The 17,319-nt window shown below is 44.4% G+C and overlaps 1 protein-coding gene across 13 annotated transcripts in view; it reads right to left on the bottom strand.

Annotated features, from left to right (window-relative positions):
* The window catches only part of DYRK1A (dual specificity tyrosine phosphorylation regulated kinase 1A), a 684,276-nt gene extending 667,338 nt beyond the window's left edge, over nucleotides 1-16,938 (bottom strand). For 12 of the 13 annotated variants that reach the window (XM_033950290.1, XM_033950291.1, XM_033950295.1 and 9 more), the window contains exon 1: nucleotides 16,153-16,938. The gene's annotated coding sequence lies outside the window, so the exon portion shown is untranslated. Of the gene's footprint in view, nucleotides 1-15,757; nucleotides 15,779-16,152 lie in introns of those variants that run through there. The other variant, XM_033950293.1, reaches the window with a different exon arrangement.
* Between the last annotated feature and the right edge of the window lie 381 nt (nucleotides 16,939-17,319).

Here is a 17,319-nt window from a genome sequence, read left to right as displayed (position 1 = left end):
ATTTTAGAGGGGGGGGGGTTAAGTTCTTTTAGCATGTTATTTCATTAATTCTGAGTTCGGTATTACAATATATTGTTCTTGGTTTTTAGTTTACACATTATTTATTCTTTTCTATGACATGTTTGCATCGCAATTTTACTCAAAAGTATAAAAAGGTATCCATATTTCCATTCAAGTTTCAACACGGTGCTCTGGATTTGGCTCCAGTATTTGTCACTTCCGTCTACAAAGTCTGGCTATCAGTTACCGTCTCATATTTTAAAGACTCACTCGTTATAATTAGCAGTGATCCACACGTCTCTTCATAATGGACATGTCCGATTTTAGCATTTGGATCTTAGTACTATGGGTTTGGTCTTTTCTGGTTTCCTTTCCATAGTCTGCTTTTCGTCTGGAGTCTTTTGAGTTTAGAAGGAAAAATTATGTTCTTACCTGTTAATTTTCTTTCCCTTAGACGCAGCAGATGAATCCAGAGACCAATGGGATAGCTCACATCTACCAGCAGGCGGAGATAGAGAAACTGATTAACAGGTGGTCCTATTGGCTAGCACTCCTCCTGTTTATCTAGTATAGCTCCTTGCCCAAGCATCCGTAACCATCAATAGGCATAGCATGTAAAAAACTTCTTTCCCATAACAAATCTCAAAATGCAATAATACAGAAAACAACCTGCCATAATGACAAACTGCGAAAGTTACAAAAGAAAAAACCGAGAGACAATATCCAGAAAGTGTGGGGCTCTGGATTCATCTGCTGCGTCTAAGGGAAAGAAAATTAACAGGTAAGAACATAATTTTTCCTTCCTAGCAACAGCAGCAGATAAATCCAGAGACCAATGGGATATAGCAAAGCAATCCTCAATCTGGGTGGGAAGCAAACGCCGCCTCCGCAACAACCGAAGCACAAAACGCTCCTACCACATGCGCTCCCACATCCAAGCAGAAATACGGAGAGAAAGCACTCTCGGAAGACCAATTAGCCGCGAGACAAATCTCCTCCAAGGAAAAAACCAATGGGGCGAGCCCAAGAAGTAGCCATCGCTCTGGCGGAATGGTCATAAAGTTCTTTCGCCAACCGCTTCCCTGCCAGCAAGCAAACATAAAGAATGTCCTCCTGGACCCATTGAGCGATAGAGGCTTCGGACGCCGCCATACGTTTGAGGCGTCCCTTGAAGAATACAAAAAGGAGATATAAACAACTAAAAGTCGTTAGAAACCGAGCTTGTGGAGAACGCTACGTACATATCAAAAAATGCAGTGAATAAAAGCACTGCTCCCAATTTCTCCTCCCAGGAAGAAGGAAGGAAAAGCGAGCATGACATAAAAGAAAGGATGACACCCCCCTAGAAAGAAATAGTGGTACCATCCGAACTGATACCCCATATTTCGGAAATCAGAAATAGGAATCCCCGTTAAACAAGGCCTGCAACATAGAAAACTGAAGAGCTGAAGCCATGGCAAGTTTCAAGTTTCAAGTTTATTTATACATTTGATGAATCGCCTATTAAAATTGCTAGGCGATGTACATAATCCAAGTAGAAAACAAAGAAACTAACATATTAACAATATAATTACATAAAATATATACTTGAGGTGGGAGGAAAGAAATTAAAAAGTTACAATCCCATGTTCAACGGCACAGCCCTTTAGAGTCCCAAAAGACAAGGATGAAATGAAGCCTTCGGTAAACTGAGAAGAAGTACGTGAAGATTGTACTCCAAACCGGGCTTTCTAAGAGGCGCATGAATATACCGCACTCTGTTTAGGAACTGAACTACATGAAGCAGAGAAGTAAGCGAAGAGCAATATACCTAGCCCTTGTAACAAGCCAAGAATGGCACTAGAAGCTGAAGGGAATTGAACTCTAAGCCCTCGGCAATACACTTGTGCCAAAAAGGAACTCTGGAGTGGTTCAAATGTTAAGAAGCACCCAAGAAAGGAAAAATCTCCAAAAGGAAGCAGAAGCCACAGGAGAAGACGTCCGTAGCACCTGGATAAGAGAAGAAACAACCTGCTTCGCATAACCTTTACAAGTCAGCCAAGATTTTTCAAAAAAAACTAGGTCGTAATACTAAAGTAGTACAAATATCCATGTTGATCGGACCCTAGGCGAGCAAAGCCGGAGATACCAGGAAACTTCTTAGTCCGGCTGTCGAAAGACTCATCAAATCCACATAGTAAGGATGGCGCCGCCGATCCAGAGATTCTACAAATACTGTGCCCGGAAAGCGAGCTCGAGATGGCAAATCCAAGCCATCATCAGCCAGCGGAAAACACTGAAAAAGAGAAGGCAGAGGCGAGAAAGGAGCCATGCAACTACCCCCCTCTAACTCCCACTCCCTGGGCCCGCCAAAGAAGCTAGGAAGCTTAGAATTGAGAGACTAGGTCTAGGTCAAGGAGATCTCACGTCTATAAAAAGAGCTAGAACGCCTGAGCCACAAATCTCAATATCCAGGATGCAGAAGATTACACTATTACTAAAATGTACTTTCCAGAGCGTACACAGCGCTGTACACTGTAACATACAAGAAATGGGCCATGCTCAGATTCCGCGGAGAGAAAGTCTATCCAAACTCTTATCCTGATCCATAAAAGGATCTGCCAACAGAAGACGAAGATGAGAGTCCACCCATTGAAGCAGAACAACTTCACCTGCCAACTGAGTACAACACCTACTGCCCAAGCTGTAGAGAAATACCCCCATCTTAATACTGACCAAAAGGACCCTCGGCTGCAATCCGGAAGAATGATCTGAAGCTCCAGAAAGGTAGCCTGACCCTGCTCAAGAGCAGAAGAATGAACAAGTACTGAGTCGCCTCTGAAGACCAGACTCCTGGAGCTGAGGATGGAAGTCACCGAACCCCCCAACCCGACAGCCCGGGATGGTTAGTGGTCATGAGCTAGTCCAGCAAAGACCGAGGCATGCCTTGAAAAGATAAATCGCGCTGAGCCACCAAATCATACAGAGCGATGCAGGAGGAGCATACCAAATAATTGGAGCCCTGAGATACCGGGAACCACCGGAACAAAAGCGACTGCTGTAGCGTAAGAAGGGGAAAGCAAGCCGAAGTTTCCAGTGGAGTCACCAATATGGATCCCAGAAACTGAACAGAATCCCATACTCTTGTGTCATGGTAAGCGAAGAAGAATACCAAATATGAGACCGAGACCCCATGCCCAAGTCTCCGGAAAGAAACGCATGTCTCTCCTATATGAATAAAAAACATTACCCCGATATACCTATAAATAGTACAGGAGAAAAGAGTGCTGTGCAAATTCGAAGATGCACGTGTAAAGAACTGAGGAAAAAGATACCACCCTTTTCGTGTCAGTCAAATTGGCCCGACTGGAAGTCGTCCAAATCAAGCAGGCAGTCAAGAAGAAATTAGATGAATCGCCTGGTAGCGCCAAAACGGTACCACCGCCCACATCACCTAAAAACATTCGTGAAGCCTTGAGTAGGCGAAATGGCATGTGCCAAAACCGAAAGCGCTGCTCCAAGAGAGGCAGGCAAACCAATGTGCCGATTCGGAGTCATAAGAACATAAGCAATGCCTCCGCTGGGTCCAGACCTGAGGTCCATCATGCCCAGCAGTCCGCTCACGCGGCGGCCCAACAGGTCCAGGACCTGTGCAGTAAACCTCTATCTATACCCCTCTATCCCCTTTTCCAACAGGAAATTGTCCAATCCTTTCTTAAACCCCAGTACCGTACTCTGCCCTATTACGTCCTCTGGAAGCGCATTCCAGGTATCCACCACACGTTGGGTAAAGAAGAACTTCCTAGCATTAGTTTTGAATCTGTCCCCTTTCAACTTTTCCGAATGTCCACTTGTTTTTTTATTTTCTGAAAGTTTGAAGAATCTGTCCCTCTCTACTCTCTCTATGCCCTTCATGATCTTATAAGTCTCTATCATATCCCCTCTAAGTCTCCTCTTCTCCAGGGAAAAAGAGACCCAGTTTCTTCAATCTCTCAGCGTATGAGAGGGTTTTCCATCCCTTTTATCAAACGTGTCGCTCTCCTCTGAACCCTCTCGAGTATACACCCATATCCTTCTTAAGGTACGGAGACCAATATTGGACGCAGTATTCCCTGATGCGGGCGCACCATCGCCCGATACAATGGCAGGATAACTTCTATCCATCCTTGTTGTAATACCCTTCTTGATTATGCCTAGCATTCTATTTGCTTTCTTAGCGGCCGCTGCGCACTGTGCCGTCGGCTTCATTGTCATGTCCACCATTACCCCCAAGTCCCTTTCTTGGCTACTCTCATTCAATAATATCCCTCCCATTGTATAGTTGTACCTCGGGTTTCCGCTTCCCACATGCAATACTTTACATTTCTCAACGTTGAACTTCATCTGCCATCTCGCCGCCCATTCCCCCAGTTTTGTTCAAGTCCCCTTTGCAATTCTTCACATTCCTCTTTAGTCCCAGCTCCACTAAATAGTTTTGTATCGTCCACAAATTTATTATCTCACACTTCGTGCCTGTTTCTAGATCATTTATGAATATATTAAATAGCAGCGGCCCGAGCACCGAGCCCTGCGGAACACCACTCGTAACCCTCATCCAGTCCGAGTAGTGGCTCTTTACCCCTACCCTCTGTTTCCTACCCGCCAACCAGTTTCTGATCCATCTATGTACGTCTCCGTCCACTCCATGGTTCTTCAGTTTCCAGAGTAGACGCTCGTGAGGCACCTTGTCAAAGGCTTTTTGGAAATCAAGGTATATGATGTCTATGGGGTCTCCTCTGTCCATCCGTTTGTTAATTCCTTCGAAGAAGTGCAATAAGTTCGTTAGGCATGATCTCCCCCCTGCAGAAACCATGTTGGCTTGTTATCAGAAGTTCGTTTCTTTCCAAATGTTCATCGATGTGTTCTTTAATCAGTGCTTCCGCCATTTTCCCCGGAACCGAGGTCAGACTCACTAGTCTGTAGTTTCCCGGGTCACCTCTTGATCCCTTTTTAAAGATGGGCGTGACGTTGGCTATCTTCCAATCCTCTGGGATCACGCCTGTTTTCAAGGATAGGTTGCAAATTTGCTGCAGTAGTTCCGCTATCTCTTCCTTTAATTCCTTCAGAACCCTTGATGGATTCCGTCCGGACCCGGGAATTTGTCAGTTTTAAAGTTTTCTATCTGCCTGTGTACATCATCAAGGCTCACTTCCATGGATGTTAATTTTTTCTGCTTGATTTCCATTGAAGATTTGTTCAGGTCCGGTATGTTGGTTGTGTCTTCGTTTGGTGAATACAGACGAGAAGAACATGTTGAGTCTTTCTGCGACTTCTTTCTCCTCCTTCACCGCTCCCTTCCTGTCTCCTTCGTCCAGCGGTCCTACCTCCTCCTAGCTGGCTGTTTCCCTTTACATATCTGAAGAATGGTTTGAAATTTCGTGCCTCCCTGGCTAGCCTCTCTTCATACTCTCTTTTGGCTTTCGAACCACACTGTGACATTCTTTTTGATATCTTCCTGTGCTCCTTCTGGTTCCCTTCAGTTTTGTCCTTTTTCCATTTCCTGAATGAATTTTTCTTATTGCCTATCGCTTCCTTCACTATTTTAGTCATCCATGTCGGGTCTTTTGTTCGACTCTTTTTGCACCCCTTTCTGAATCTGGGGATGTAGCAGATTTTGCGCCTCGCATCACCGTTGTCCTTGAAAAAAGACCAGGCATGTTCTACTTTTTGCCATTTTTTGGAAGTGTTCCTAAGTTTCTTCCTTACCATTTCCCTCATTGCTTCATAGTTTCCTTTCCTGAAGTTGAATGTTGTCGCTATGGTTCTCTTTCCGTTCGGTATTCCTACTTCAACCTTGAACTTGATCATGTTATGATCGCTGTTTCCCAACGGTCCCACTAATTCCACTTCCTTTGCAGGTCCCCTTAGTCCATTTAGGATTAGATCCAGAGTGGCATTTCCTCTCGTCGGTTCTCTAACAAGCTGCTCCATGAAGCAATCTTGTATAGCCTCCAGGAATTCTGTCTCCCTAGCGCATCTTGAGCTTCCAAGACTCCAGTCTATCCCAGGGTAGTTGAAGTCTCCCATAACAACTGTGTAACCGCTTTTGCATTCTCGCTTCATCTCGGCATCCATTTCTTTATCGCTATCTCCGGTTTGCCCGGGTGGACAATAGTATAGTCCCATCTTTATTTCATGCCCTTTCCTACCCGTTATTTTAACCCATAGCGATTCCAGTTTGTTGGTCGTCTCCACTGTGTCCATTCTTGTCGATTGTATGCTTTCTTTTACGTATAGGGCTATTCCTCCTCCTTTCTGTCCTGACCTGTCCTGGCGATAGAGCTTGTACCCCGGCAGTGCCGTATCCCATTTGTTTTCCTCATTCCACCACGTTTCAGTGATTCCAATGATGTCTATGTCCTCGCTATTGGCCATGGCTTCTAGTTCCCCCATTTTGTTTCTTAGGCTCCTTGCATTAGTATATATGCAGTTTAGATCCTGGCATTTTGTGGTCTTCATTTCTTTTCCCTGTGCTTCGGTCTTTGGTGTCTTCTCTTTTGCTACAATCTTTCTAACCTCCTCTTCTGGGTTAGTTGACTCCTGTAATTTGTCCCTTGTTTCTTCCCAGCCTTTTTTCCCCTCAGTATCTTCACTGGATACCTTCTTCCGAATCATCGACGCTAGGTCGGCTGTCGGCTTTCCCCTTTCTCTTAGTTTAAAGCCTGTTCTAGTCCTCTCTTGATGTTGTTTGCTAGAAGTCTTGTTCCTGCCGTGCACAGGTGCAGTCCATCTCTCCTGTAGAGCTTGCTCTTGCCCCAGAACGTTGTCCAGTTTCTCACGAAGAGGAATCCTTCTTCCTCACACCATCTCCTCATCCACGCATTTATTGATTGTAGTTCTTCCTGCCTTTTCACATCTGCCCTCGGTACCGGTAGGATCTCTGAGAATGCTATCTTCTGGGTCCTCATCTTCAGCTTCCTTTCCAGAATCCTGAACTGTTCTATTAGCGTGCCTCTTCTGTAGTCTCTCCTGCTGACATCATTCGTCCTGATGTGGATCATTACTGCGGTCTCTTCCGTCTCCGCTCCTTCCAGGATCATCCCAATTTTGTCCACGATGTCCTTGGTTCTCGCTCCTGGGAGGCAGGTCACCAGGCGATCCTCTCTCCCTCCTGCTATGTGGCTGTCCACATGCCTCAGTATCGAGTCTCCCACCAGGATTGTTGACTTTCCCTTCTTTAGTTGACGTTTCGGTCTCAGGTCAATGTCCTCGGCATGCTTTGCTCTCTCTTCTTCTGGGCATCGACTACCCAATTCTTCCCCCTCGTGTGGTATTCTTCTGTGGGTGTCATCTATGAGTTCACCTACTTCTTGCTCCCACTTCCAAGTTGGTGTTGGTGTAACTTCATCTCTCCTCTGGAGTTCGTTCTCTTCCACCCTCCTCCTGTATGCTTCCTCAATGAATTCCTCGAGTTCCCTGACTTCCTTCTCGATGTGTGTCTCTCTCTTGAAGTCTTCAAATGCCCTGGTAGGGTCCTCTGTGCTGTAAAGTCCTTCTAGCTCCTGTATCTTGTCCTCAAGTCGCTTAACTTCTTTCCTCAAGCTTTCCAGCTCCTGACACCGACTGCATACGTATGACTGTCTTCCCGAGGGGAGGTAGTCATACATACGACAGTCCGTGCAGAACACTGGAAAGCTCGTCTTCTGGTTACCTTCTGCTTCCATCGGGGTTACTACTTTAAGAAAACAGTTAAGTATGTGCTCCTTCTGTGCCTGCTTCCTTCTGCACTTGCTTCTTGCCTTGCTGCCTTCTTCTTTTGTGTGGACTGCCTACACTCTACCTTTCTTTACTTTTACTTGTGTGTTTGTTCCTTCTGTGCCTGCTGCCTTTGCACAACCTTGCCTAACTTTTGCTTGTGTGTGTTTGCTGCCTTCTTGTGTGTGCTGTCTTTTCTCTTCCTTACCTTACTGCTGCTTGAGTGTGTTCGTCCCTTCTGCGCCTGCTTATTCTTACCTTCTGTGCTTGCCGCTTCTTTACCTTTCAGTCCTTCCCTGTGCTCTTGGGTGTAGTGACTTGGCCCTTCTTGAGGCCCTTCGCAAAGGCGCTCTAGCTAAGGCGAGCGCCTTTGCCGCTCGCCTTCGCCGCGCGCCTAATCCCGAGAAACTAATTCAGCAGAATGGGATCCAGCCTGCTCAATGCCCCCGTCTCGGGCACCATGCAGTAAGTGGAACAACGTCCCTTAGTTCCCGAAGAACTACAAGAACTGTCCTGAGGACCAGTAACACTAAAAAGGGAAACACAAAACATAGAGACTCCAAGAACGAACTGGAAACCTGAGGAGGACGCAAAGATGCAAGCATCCTGAAAAATCTTCACAGCCCCCTGACCTGACATTATAGCGTCTTCTCCCTCATGAGAAAGCCTGAAGAGTCATTGGAAGAAGTCAAGATCCCCTCAGAATGAAGTGCAGAAGATCAGGGAATGGAAGGATGAGACTGTAGGATCTGCAAGAAGATTCTCCTAGGAAAAATCAAGTTTCACAATGTAAAGAGGAATATACTGGAACCATGAAAACAGTACTAACCCCATGCAACATGAGCGAAATACGTATGACCTTTAAAGTGAATACGTACTAGACTCAATCAAGATGCTGCATCTACCGCCCCATGGGAAACAACAGCATCCTTACAGGTATCAGACAAAGCTCACATCGCTAATGAAGAGCTTCAGGGATGAGGTTAACAGCCACATAGCGCGAGATCCTCCGCGGTTTGATAGAATAGGTAACTGGCTCCTGGTTAAAAGGAGCTGTACCGCCCTTCCTGTCTGGTCGGGGGGGCCCGTCTAGCATGTGCCATGAGAAAATGGTGACAGGAGAAACCAGCGTGATAAGCATAGAAATCTGAAGTCCAGGCCCCCTCAGAAATAGAGTCCTGGCCGCAGGAAGATGCGCAGTGTCATTATGCCCATAGAGACAGCCCGAACTTGGAAACTGTTTGTACTACCTTTAGGCATATGTATCCTGTGCCACTACTAGACACATGCAGCTCAGCACAGAGGCCCAAATAAGGACAGTTATCAACAGACAAAAGCTCAATCTGCAGGGACCCCAAGAGAGACAATGAGATACCTGTGTGAAATACAGGGCACTATCTTACTGCTGATCTCACCGTGCCGTGAGTTGCCGTATGTCGCCCCAGTCCGGAGACAAACCGAGACTGGGTGACCTAGCCCAGGTCAGAGTCTCTCTGGTAAACCCCTTGAGTGCTAACCCCAGAGTCCGATTAAACAAGCAGCATCCTTCAAGGGAGTACAGCAGGAACACATAAATAGAAATATAAATCTGCCCAAGCTTGTCCCAAAGCTGGTGAAACACATACAACTTGTCTGAACCGGAAAGGAGAGAAGCCCTGGCATACCCTGACCAAAGTCAGCTGGAAACAAACTACCAGAACGCTGCAGCTCTCCCGCCATCGCCGGAGACCCAAGCGCATGCCTGATTCTCGCTGACACGTGGTCGCTGCATCACCGCTCCTAGAAACATAGTCGGATTCGAGCCCTGCAAAATTTACCCTGCCGCGGCTTGCATAGAAAGAAAAATCAGACTCGGGGAATAACCAGAAGAACGGCCCAAAGCGCTGGAAAAAACATGTCCCATCTCATGCGCGCTGCTATAAACCAGCACCTGCACAATCAGCTGCACATGGCCGTGACAAACATCGATGAAAGAGAGCCTCAGAATAAACAGGACTACTGCACTGAAACCCAACAATGAGAACAAGTATGAGCATGAAATCGCACCGCTACTGCCGCGCTGTAACCAACAAGGAAACCAAGCGCGTGCATGCAAAGGGCGGGAAGTCCCGGCTCCCTCCACGGATTTCTAGTCATAAAACTTAGCCTCAATAAAATATCCATACCTTAAATGTACAATGATCGAACCCACAGTACTAAGACTCCCAAACAGAGCCTGAAGTTCAAACAACTGTAAAAGCCAGACATACTCATAAGCTTGTTGTTAGGGCCGGTTGAAGCCAGTTTGCGGCAAAAGCATGGCAGAATGTAGCAACTGTGGTCTTTTTTTTTTTTTTTTTTACAGAGAAGGGAAAGAAGAAAAAAATTGAGACCCAGTCAGACCCTCTAGCAATGGAGGGAGGGTGAGGCAGGGACCTGGGGGGTCCCAAGTGTAACCCCTAAAGCCGGCACCGTTCAGCCGGACACCCCTGTCTCACTGAAGAGAAAATCTCAACAGGAGAAATAGCATTGCCAGCTAACTGAAGAGAAACCTCAACAGGAGAAACAGAATGGCAGTCTCACTGAAGAGAAACCTCAACAGGAGAAAAAGTTCCAGTCACAGCCAGAATTCAGGAGCTAGTTGAATAGCAACCTTTTCCTGCTGGGAGATAGAGAATACTGGATAAACAGGAGGAGTGCCAGCCAATAGGACCACCTGTTAATCAATTTCTCTATCTCCGCCTGCTGGTAGATGTGAGCTATCCCATTGGTCTCTGGATTCATCTGCTGCTGTTGCTAGGGAAGGGAGCCAACCAAGCAACTGCATTCATCCCACTCGACATAGTGAAATAAGAGAGCTTTATATGGAACTGCACTAGAGTGGTTTGAAACACGGAGTCGCAGCAAACAGCCAGGAGGCGTTAGTGAAATGATGCTGAACTACCAATGAAACTGCACTAGATTGGTTCCAAAGATGGAGTCATACCAAACATACAGACGCGCTGCCTATACATGGAAAACTGGACCTTATAAGGGCCCAGGCCGAATTGTGAGAAGGTACCCTGCTCAACCCCAAAGAGCAAACTAGATTCCAGACAAGAGACAGGAGCAACCCCTACAAGAAGGGGAGCTGGACCATAGACTGAAATTATCCAGAAACTGTGCTGTACAGCTGTAGGAACCAGTCACTTAGAATAGGATGTGTAACTGGAGCAACACAAGAGACTACCACAACAACAGAACAGGTTAGACCACTGCCAAGGGCTGTCATGGGAGCTTACCCCTGAGACACAGCAGTGGCCTTTAAACACACACTCAACCCACAGTTCCCATATGAGAAGGCCTCTGTAGGTGGTGTCAAAACGCCACAAATGTGGGCCATGCCAATGGAGACACATAGGTGGCCATCTTTGAATGGCCACATGTGCATGTCCAAAATGGGGGTACCATGGTGAAAATGGAGACATGAAGGTGACTTACCTCATGCAAGGGAGGTACTAACTTGTGAGGCGAATATCTCTCTGCTAGACAAGGTAAAGATGCAAAAGTACCTGATCCACGGGAGTTATCTTAATTCTTCTGAGCATGATGACAAGTACTAGCTGTCGTAACTTGTTCAGATGCAGTAGATAATAGGGGAGTTTATACAAGGAACAAGTTTCCTGGACTTAATTCCTAATCTCATCGTCCGCTATTAAGCGTTATTGTACACTGAGAGTGTTTTTGAACTGTGGCTGGTATCTTGTCTAACAGGAAGGGCCCCTAGGCGATGGGGTTTCCAATTTTGCTATATTGTACTGGCAATGGCTCAGCTACTACTGACCAACACAAGTAATTAATGAACTACAGTTTTGCAGCTTTTGATAACAAATTTATGAAAATACATCAGAGCAAAGATGTGTCATAAGCTTAAAGCATGGTAAGCAGAACAAGCTTAGCTGCATTGTAAAATGTTGAACCTCTAGCTCATTTGCATGTTACAGAACAGGGCACCAAAGATGACTCTGTAAAACAGAATATCCGAGTATCCGTGCAAGCAAAAGATGCATGTCTTTGGGACCTTAATTCTGACCAAAGTAAGGTCAGGTCTAAGACTAAACTAGATGGCTTTTGCGGAAAAAAAAAAAAAAAAAAGCTCTTTCAAATGACATTTTTTAGAAAAACATTAAAAACTATACAATAAAGATATTTGCACCCAACAAATGCCAAAATTTGCTTAAAAGGTGACTTCACACCTGTATGTCATTATACAGTATCTTTGCTTCCAATTGGCTGCAAACCCTCCTAGTATGAATCTTAGACATACATTATGGGCCATGACTACTGGTCCAGTTATGGCCTGAATCAAAGTAGGCCTTAAATTTCTTATTAGAACATTTTGCATATAGTTTTCTGGCCCATAAAAAAAGGAGGCAAGCTCATGTTAAATTCCAAACTAGAGAATGACATGGGGACAAATTTTTCCCCGTCCCCGTGGGAACTCATTTTCCTGTCCCATCCCCATTCCTGCAAACTCCATCCTCATCTGCACAAGCCTCAAACACTTTTAAATCATAAGTGTTCAAGATTTGTGCGGTTAAGGCAGAGCTTACAGGAATGGGGCAGGGGTAAGGACAGGGTTAGTGACTAAGCTCGCGGGGAAAAGACATGGAAATTGAGTTCCTGCGGGGAAGGGGAAAAATCTGTCCCAAACTTTGCTCAGGAACTTAGTACCAGGGGTTGTACTAATTCAAAATTTTCAGTCCTCTAATAGGTTTTGTTGGGATGCAGTGCCTGGACAAATTGGTGTTTTGTATTATTCAGGGCTTGGTATTCTGAAGGTGACCTCCACTCAGATGCCTGTAAGTTTCGAACCAAAAGAGATCCTGCCTAAAAATTTTGCATAATTTAGTATGAGACCCTAGTGAATAGCCACACACAATTTTATTCAATTTGGAGGAGGCTGGTTGTTGATGATTTTCAAAACAGATCCATTTGACATGGAATGACCCTGAAGCTCCCCTATTAAGATTTCAAGGTTTAAACTACACACAGGTAAAAAAAATAAAATAAAATGCGAGTCATCTGAAAATTAAAATTGGCTTTGCTTCTTGGGAAGAATGCAGTGTACAGTAATTAAACAAGTACCAGCATATTCTATCAACCCAAAGAAGGTGCTTGTACTCTCAAACAGTTTTCCATGCTAAAACGTTGACATATAGTCAATTTGCAAAAACCTTTTAAAATTTTCCCTTGTACAATGAAACAGTTTAGTACATAATCCACTACTTCATGTGAAATTTTATTCAAATTCTAAATAATTACGCCACACGGCATACTTTTTACATCACAACAGATCAACAATTTGTATTCTGTAAAAACTGGTATGTCAAAATTTGTTTCCATTGATTACTTGCCTCTCTTACCCTCAAAAGGTTTCTGCTGGACCGTTTTCACAAGAAGTTCTCTCAGTAAAGGGTAGATTGTCTTTTTCTGGCCAATTCCCATAGCTAATTTTGTATGGTACTCATGTAAACTGGCTATTAATCCATAGGAAACTTTGCAGGTTAGCTCATCAGCCTCAAAGTAATGTAGCAGATGGAGGCCTATAAAGCCCAAATCATCTCATCCAGTCTACCTAGCTGAGATTCTTCTACCTTAGGTCAATGAACTTATATAGGCCATTATCCAAACTCAGTAGCAAGCAGCTTGTTTTGTTTTTTTTAAACACCAACCATGGCATTAAAACATATACCATATATTCAACACTTCTACACAGACAGGCAGTAGTTCAGAACATACTGTAGCTGCTAGCGAGTGTTCTTCACATATCAATATAGCAAAGCTATATAATTTAGGGCTTTGTGCTGTCCTAAATTAAAAAGCTTAGATATACAGACAGCGACTAAGTAATGCCATTACACATTAAGCTAGGCAGAACACCTTTTCTTCGGCTCTAGGACTCCCCAAATAGTCCTGGAGCATGGAGCAAATTTTCAGCAGCACTATCCAGATAGTGATACTGAAAATTCATCAATATGTGATTTACACATATTAGGGCTGGATTCAATAAATGGCACTCAGAAATCAGTGCTAAGCGTGTTTCTATAAAGATGAACACCAATCCTGCAGCAAATTTTCACTTGCTGAACCCTGGTGTAAATGCTGGCATCCAAGTTAGAATTATAGAATATGGCCTCAGCATACCTATGTGCAACTTTTTGGCATATCCCAACACACCCATCAGCTATGCTCTCTTTTGAATTATGTACCGAGTTAGGTGCTATACCATATAGAATAGCAAGCAGATGCATCTACAGATTTTAATGTGTCAATTAACATTGGTTGTTAGCACCCAATTATTGATGTTAATTGGCTTGTTACTTAATTTGTACACGCATCTTGGACGCACACACAAATTTGGGCATGCAAATCTAGGCGCCATATATAGAAATCCAGGGGTTAGTGGCAGCCACTAAATATGGCAGACTCCATCCCCATCTTCTCTTTTACTTGACCTTTCAACCTTTTTTCTACTACAGCCTTCCGCATCTGTCCAAAGCATGTCCGAAATGTGCTAAAAATACAGTTCTCTACAAAACCCACTGATACGCCATTGTAAATCGTATCAACTCTAAAGCATAAACAGACCTTACTTAACCTAGCACCTAGGTAGGGCCCATTCCTTCTTGGAAAAGGGCCCTCAAATTACATTCAGGATAAAGAAAAAAGTTTAACACCAAGGTTTATTCCAAGTGTGATAAAAGAAACTGCTTTCAACCATGGGTCAATCACTTGACATTTAAACATTTTTTTAGTAGTACACCCATACTTAGAGGGCTATTGCAATGCAAGCAAAAACCTTGTGGAAACTCAACCAGCTAGTTTTCAAACTGATATAAATCAGTTACAGGGCAGGTCAGTACTGTGTTATATTCATACTCTGAAAATATAAAGTGTTTCAAATATTTAGATCAGTAACATTTAATTCGTTTTCTATCCTGTTTTCCCCAAAGAGCTATGATTTTGAAAACATAAATACCCGAAAAACACATGCTTTTTTAGCATTTAAAGTTATCAACTCCTGTCATTTTAATCATTCTCATAACATGCAGCAGAAGAATTAACTTTAAAAAGTGTCTCATCAGTTATCTATTGAACTAAGAGTTTGTATGAGATTCATTAACCACTTTATTCACAGAAACAACATGGAAAAAATATTTATAACATGTGGCTTGTATTGACTTCCTTTAGTAACTAAGAGAAACAATTAAATGAAAGCTTGTTTTAATTACTAACGTTAGCCTAATAACCTGAGATGTTCTTCCATCAAAAACTTTTTGCACTTAGACAGAGCGTCCTCGAAAAAGAAGTTTAAGTTTCTACTTTAGTAGACAGCCAAGGTGCAGTTCAGCTGTCAAATCTTTGTAAAGTGGTCCCTCCAAGAAATAAAAAAAAAAGTTGCTCGAATAGGACTATATAGAAAATACTTTTCCATCAACCACTGTTTAAGACACCTCCAATTCAGAATATAGCTTTAAATCACCCAACAGTTTACAACCAGTTTCCTTAGCAATCTGCTCTGCTATAGGCATTCCGAATAAACCTAAAATGTCAAGTAGTACATAAAGTTATGCCATACCATATTGTTTGTTATACCATGCAAATATTAACTGAGAATCATTATTGTTCATCACTGGGGGAGTTAGTGTAAACAAACTTTTTCCCCTTAGTAATATTTTAAAACCTATATATATATGATTAGAGAGGGTTAGAATACAAATTAAAACATTACCAGAAGCCGGGATTTGTGCTACACTATAAGGCACGATAAAAGTTTAGTACCACGTTAGGCTAGATCAAGGGGCCGAGAATCAAAATGTACGGGAGCAGCATTGGCGAAAGGTGCCTCACACTTATTACTGAACCAAAAGGTGGGGGAGGGAAAAAAAATGCCCAAACCGGGCTGGATGAACCCATGACAGCGCCGGAAGAAAGGTTAGGGTTGCGGAGAGAGAGAGAGAGCGAGCACGAGTAGTTGTTTATTATCCTCATCTAAACTTTACGTCACCCTCCCAAAACCTACTGACAATGGGTGTTCCTGGGTCTGCGAGGTACCAGAGGTTAATTAGGCGCACTCTCCCTCTTCCTCTCCTAAACGCCCTCAAAAGCTTTGGCGGCGTCAGGGCCACACCGAACCGGCGGACGCTCCTTCGCCCCTCAGCAACAGCAAATGGCCGGTTGCCTTAACCAACCCGATGCTGTGGGGATCCCACCCGCTCTCGTTTTAACGAACATCCCCCCCTTCCCCCCCACAAACCACGCCAGGATTTTTTTGAACACGCAAAGGCTTTCCCACCACGACTAGATCATCCATTAGTAAAAGTGACAGGCTGGCAATGTCAGGCAGCAGCAAACAAATTGTTCCAATCAAGTTTCATCCTTGAGAGAGAAGCAGCTGAAAAGGCAAGCAACACTTACCGGCCTCCTCCTCCTCCTCCAGCTGGTGACTCCTTTGCCGCTGTTATTTGTAAGAAATTGTTATTCCGTTTGAAAAGGTGGAGAAGGGGGCGAGGAATAAAAGGTTTTTAATGTCAGCGAGTCACATCCCCATTAAAAAAAAGTAACAACAATGTAGACAAGAGAGCAAATCCGGTTTCCACAAATCTCACTTCTGGAAATCCCAACAGCCAAATCAACAGCGCCGGTCCAATCCAAAAGAAAAAAAAAAAAAAAAACTAAGCACAAACTAACCGAAGGGGTGGGGTAGAAAACGACACGAATATTAATAATCCTTTCCTTCTTTTCCCCCTCCCACAAAAAAAAAAAAAAAAAGCAGCCGAGTTGAATTCAAACTAGAAGGGGAAAGTCGGGCGGGGGAGGGGGGCTGCGGCAGCGGCAGGGTCCGCCTGGGACAGGAGATTCAGCAGCTCACTCCCCCTCCCGCCTCTTCTCAGGTTGCTGCTCTCAGCGTCTCTACGGTTTCTAGTTGGGTGGGGGGGAGGGTTGGATTTTCCCCCTCGGTTAAAAGAGGAGAAAAAAAATAAAATAATAAATTTCCACAAAATGGCGCGCGTTCCAAACCTGCGCAGCGAAGCAGGCCCGGCGCGGAGGTTAGAGGGAGAGAAGGAAGGAGGGAGGGAGGAGAGCCAGCGGCCAAGGTAGGCGGGCGGGAGGGAGTGAGACACGGAGAGAGGGGGAAGCCCCGGCAGCGAACCAGGATTCACTCAGCCGCGCCTTTTTTTTTTTTTTTTTTTTCAAACACACGCACAAAAACTCAACCCGAAATCGGAACCTCGCGCGCTTTCCTCTCCCCCCCCCCTTCCTGCCCAACCGGCACTAGTTTTTAAAGATATAGTTTGAAATGGTTAAAAAGTATATAATATTTTATTTATTCTTGTTTGGCTTTTAAATTACTGATTGTAGCAGGAAAGAACTTTCCAGCAAGTAAAAAGATAAGATATACGTAGGAAACATTTAAACTTAAGCGACGGCGTCGGCTAAAATAAAATGGCGACTGGAGAAGCTTGTTGTTATGGCAACTGTCAATCAAAGGAAGGGAAAGGAAGAGCCCGGATGACGCGCTGACGTTTCAAAATAAAGGTGGAGGGGTTGGTCGCCATGGTGACTGGCTTCCCTGCTCGATCA

Source organism: Geotrypetes seraphini, chromosome 6 (genome assembly GCF_902459505.1).
Source record: "Geotrypetes seraphini chromosome 6, aGeoSer1.1, whole genome shotgun sequence".
Classification (NCBI taxonomy): Eukaryota; Metazoa; Chordata; class Amphibia; order Gymnophiona; family Dermophiidae; genus Geotrypetes; species Geotrypetes seraphini.
Note: the sequence above shows the minus strand (reverse complement) of the source record. Positions and strands in the feature narration are given on the sequence as shown.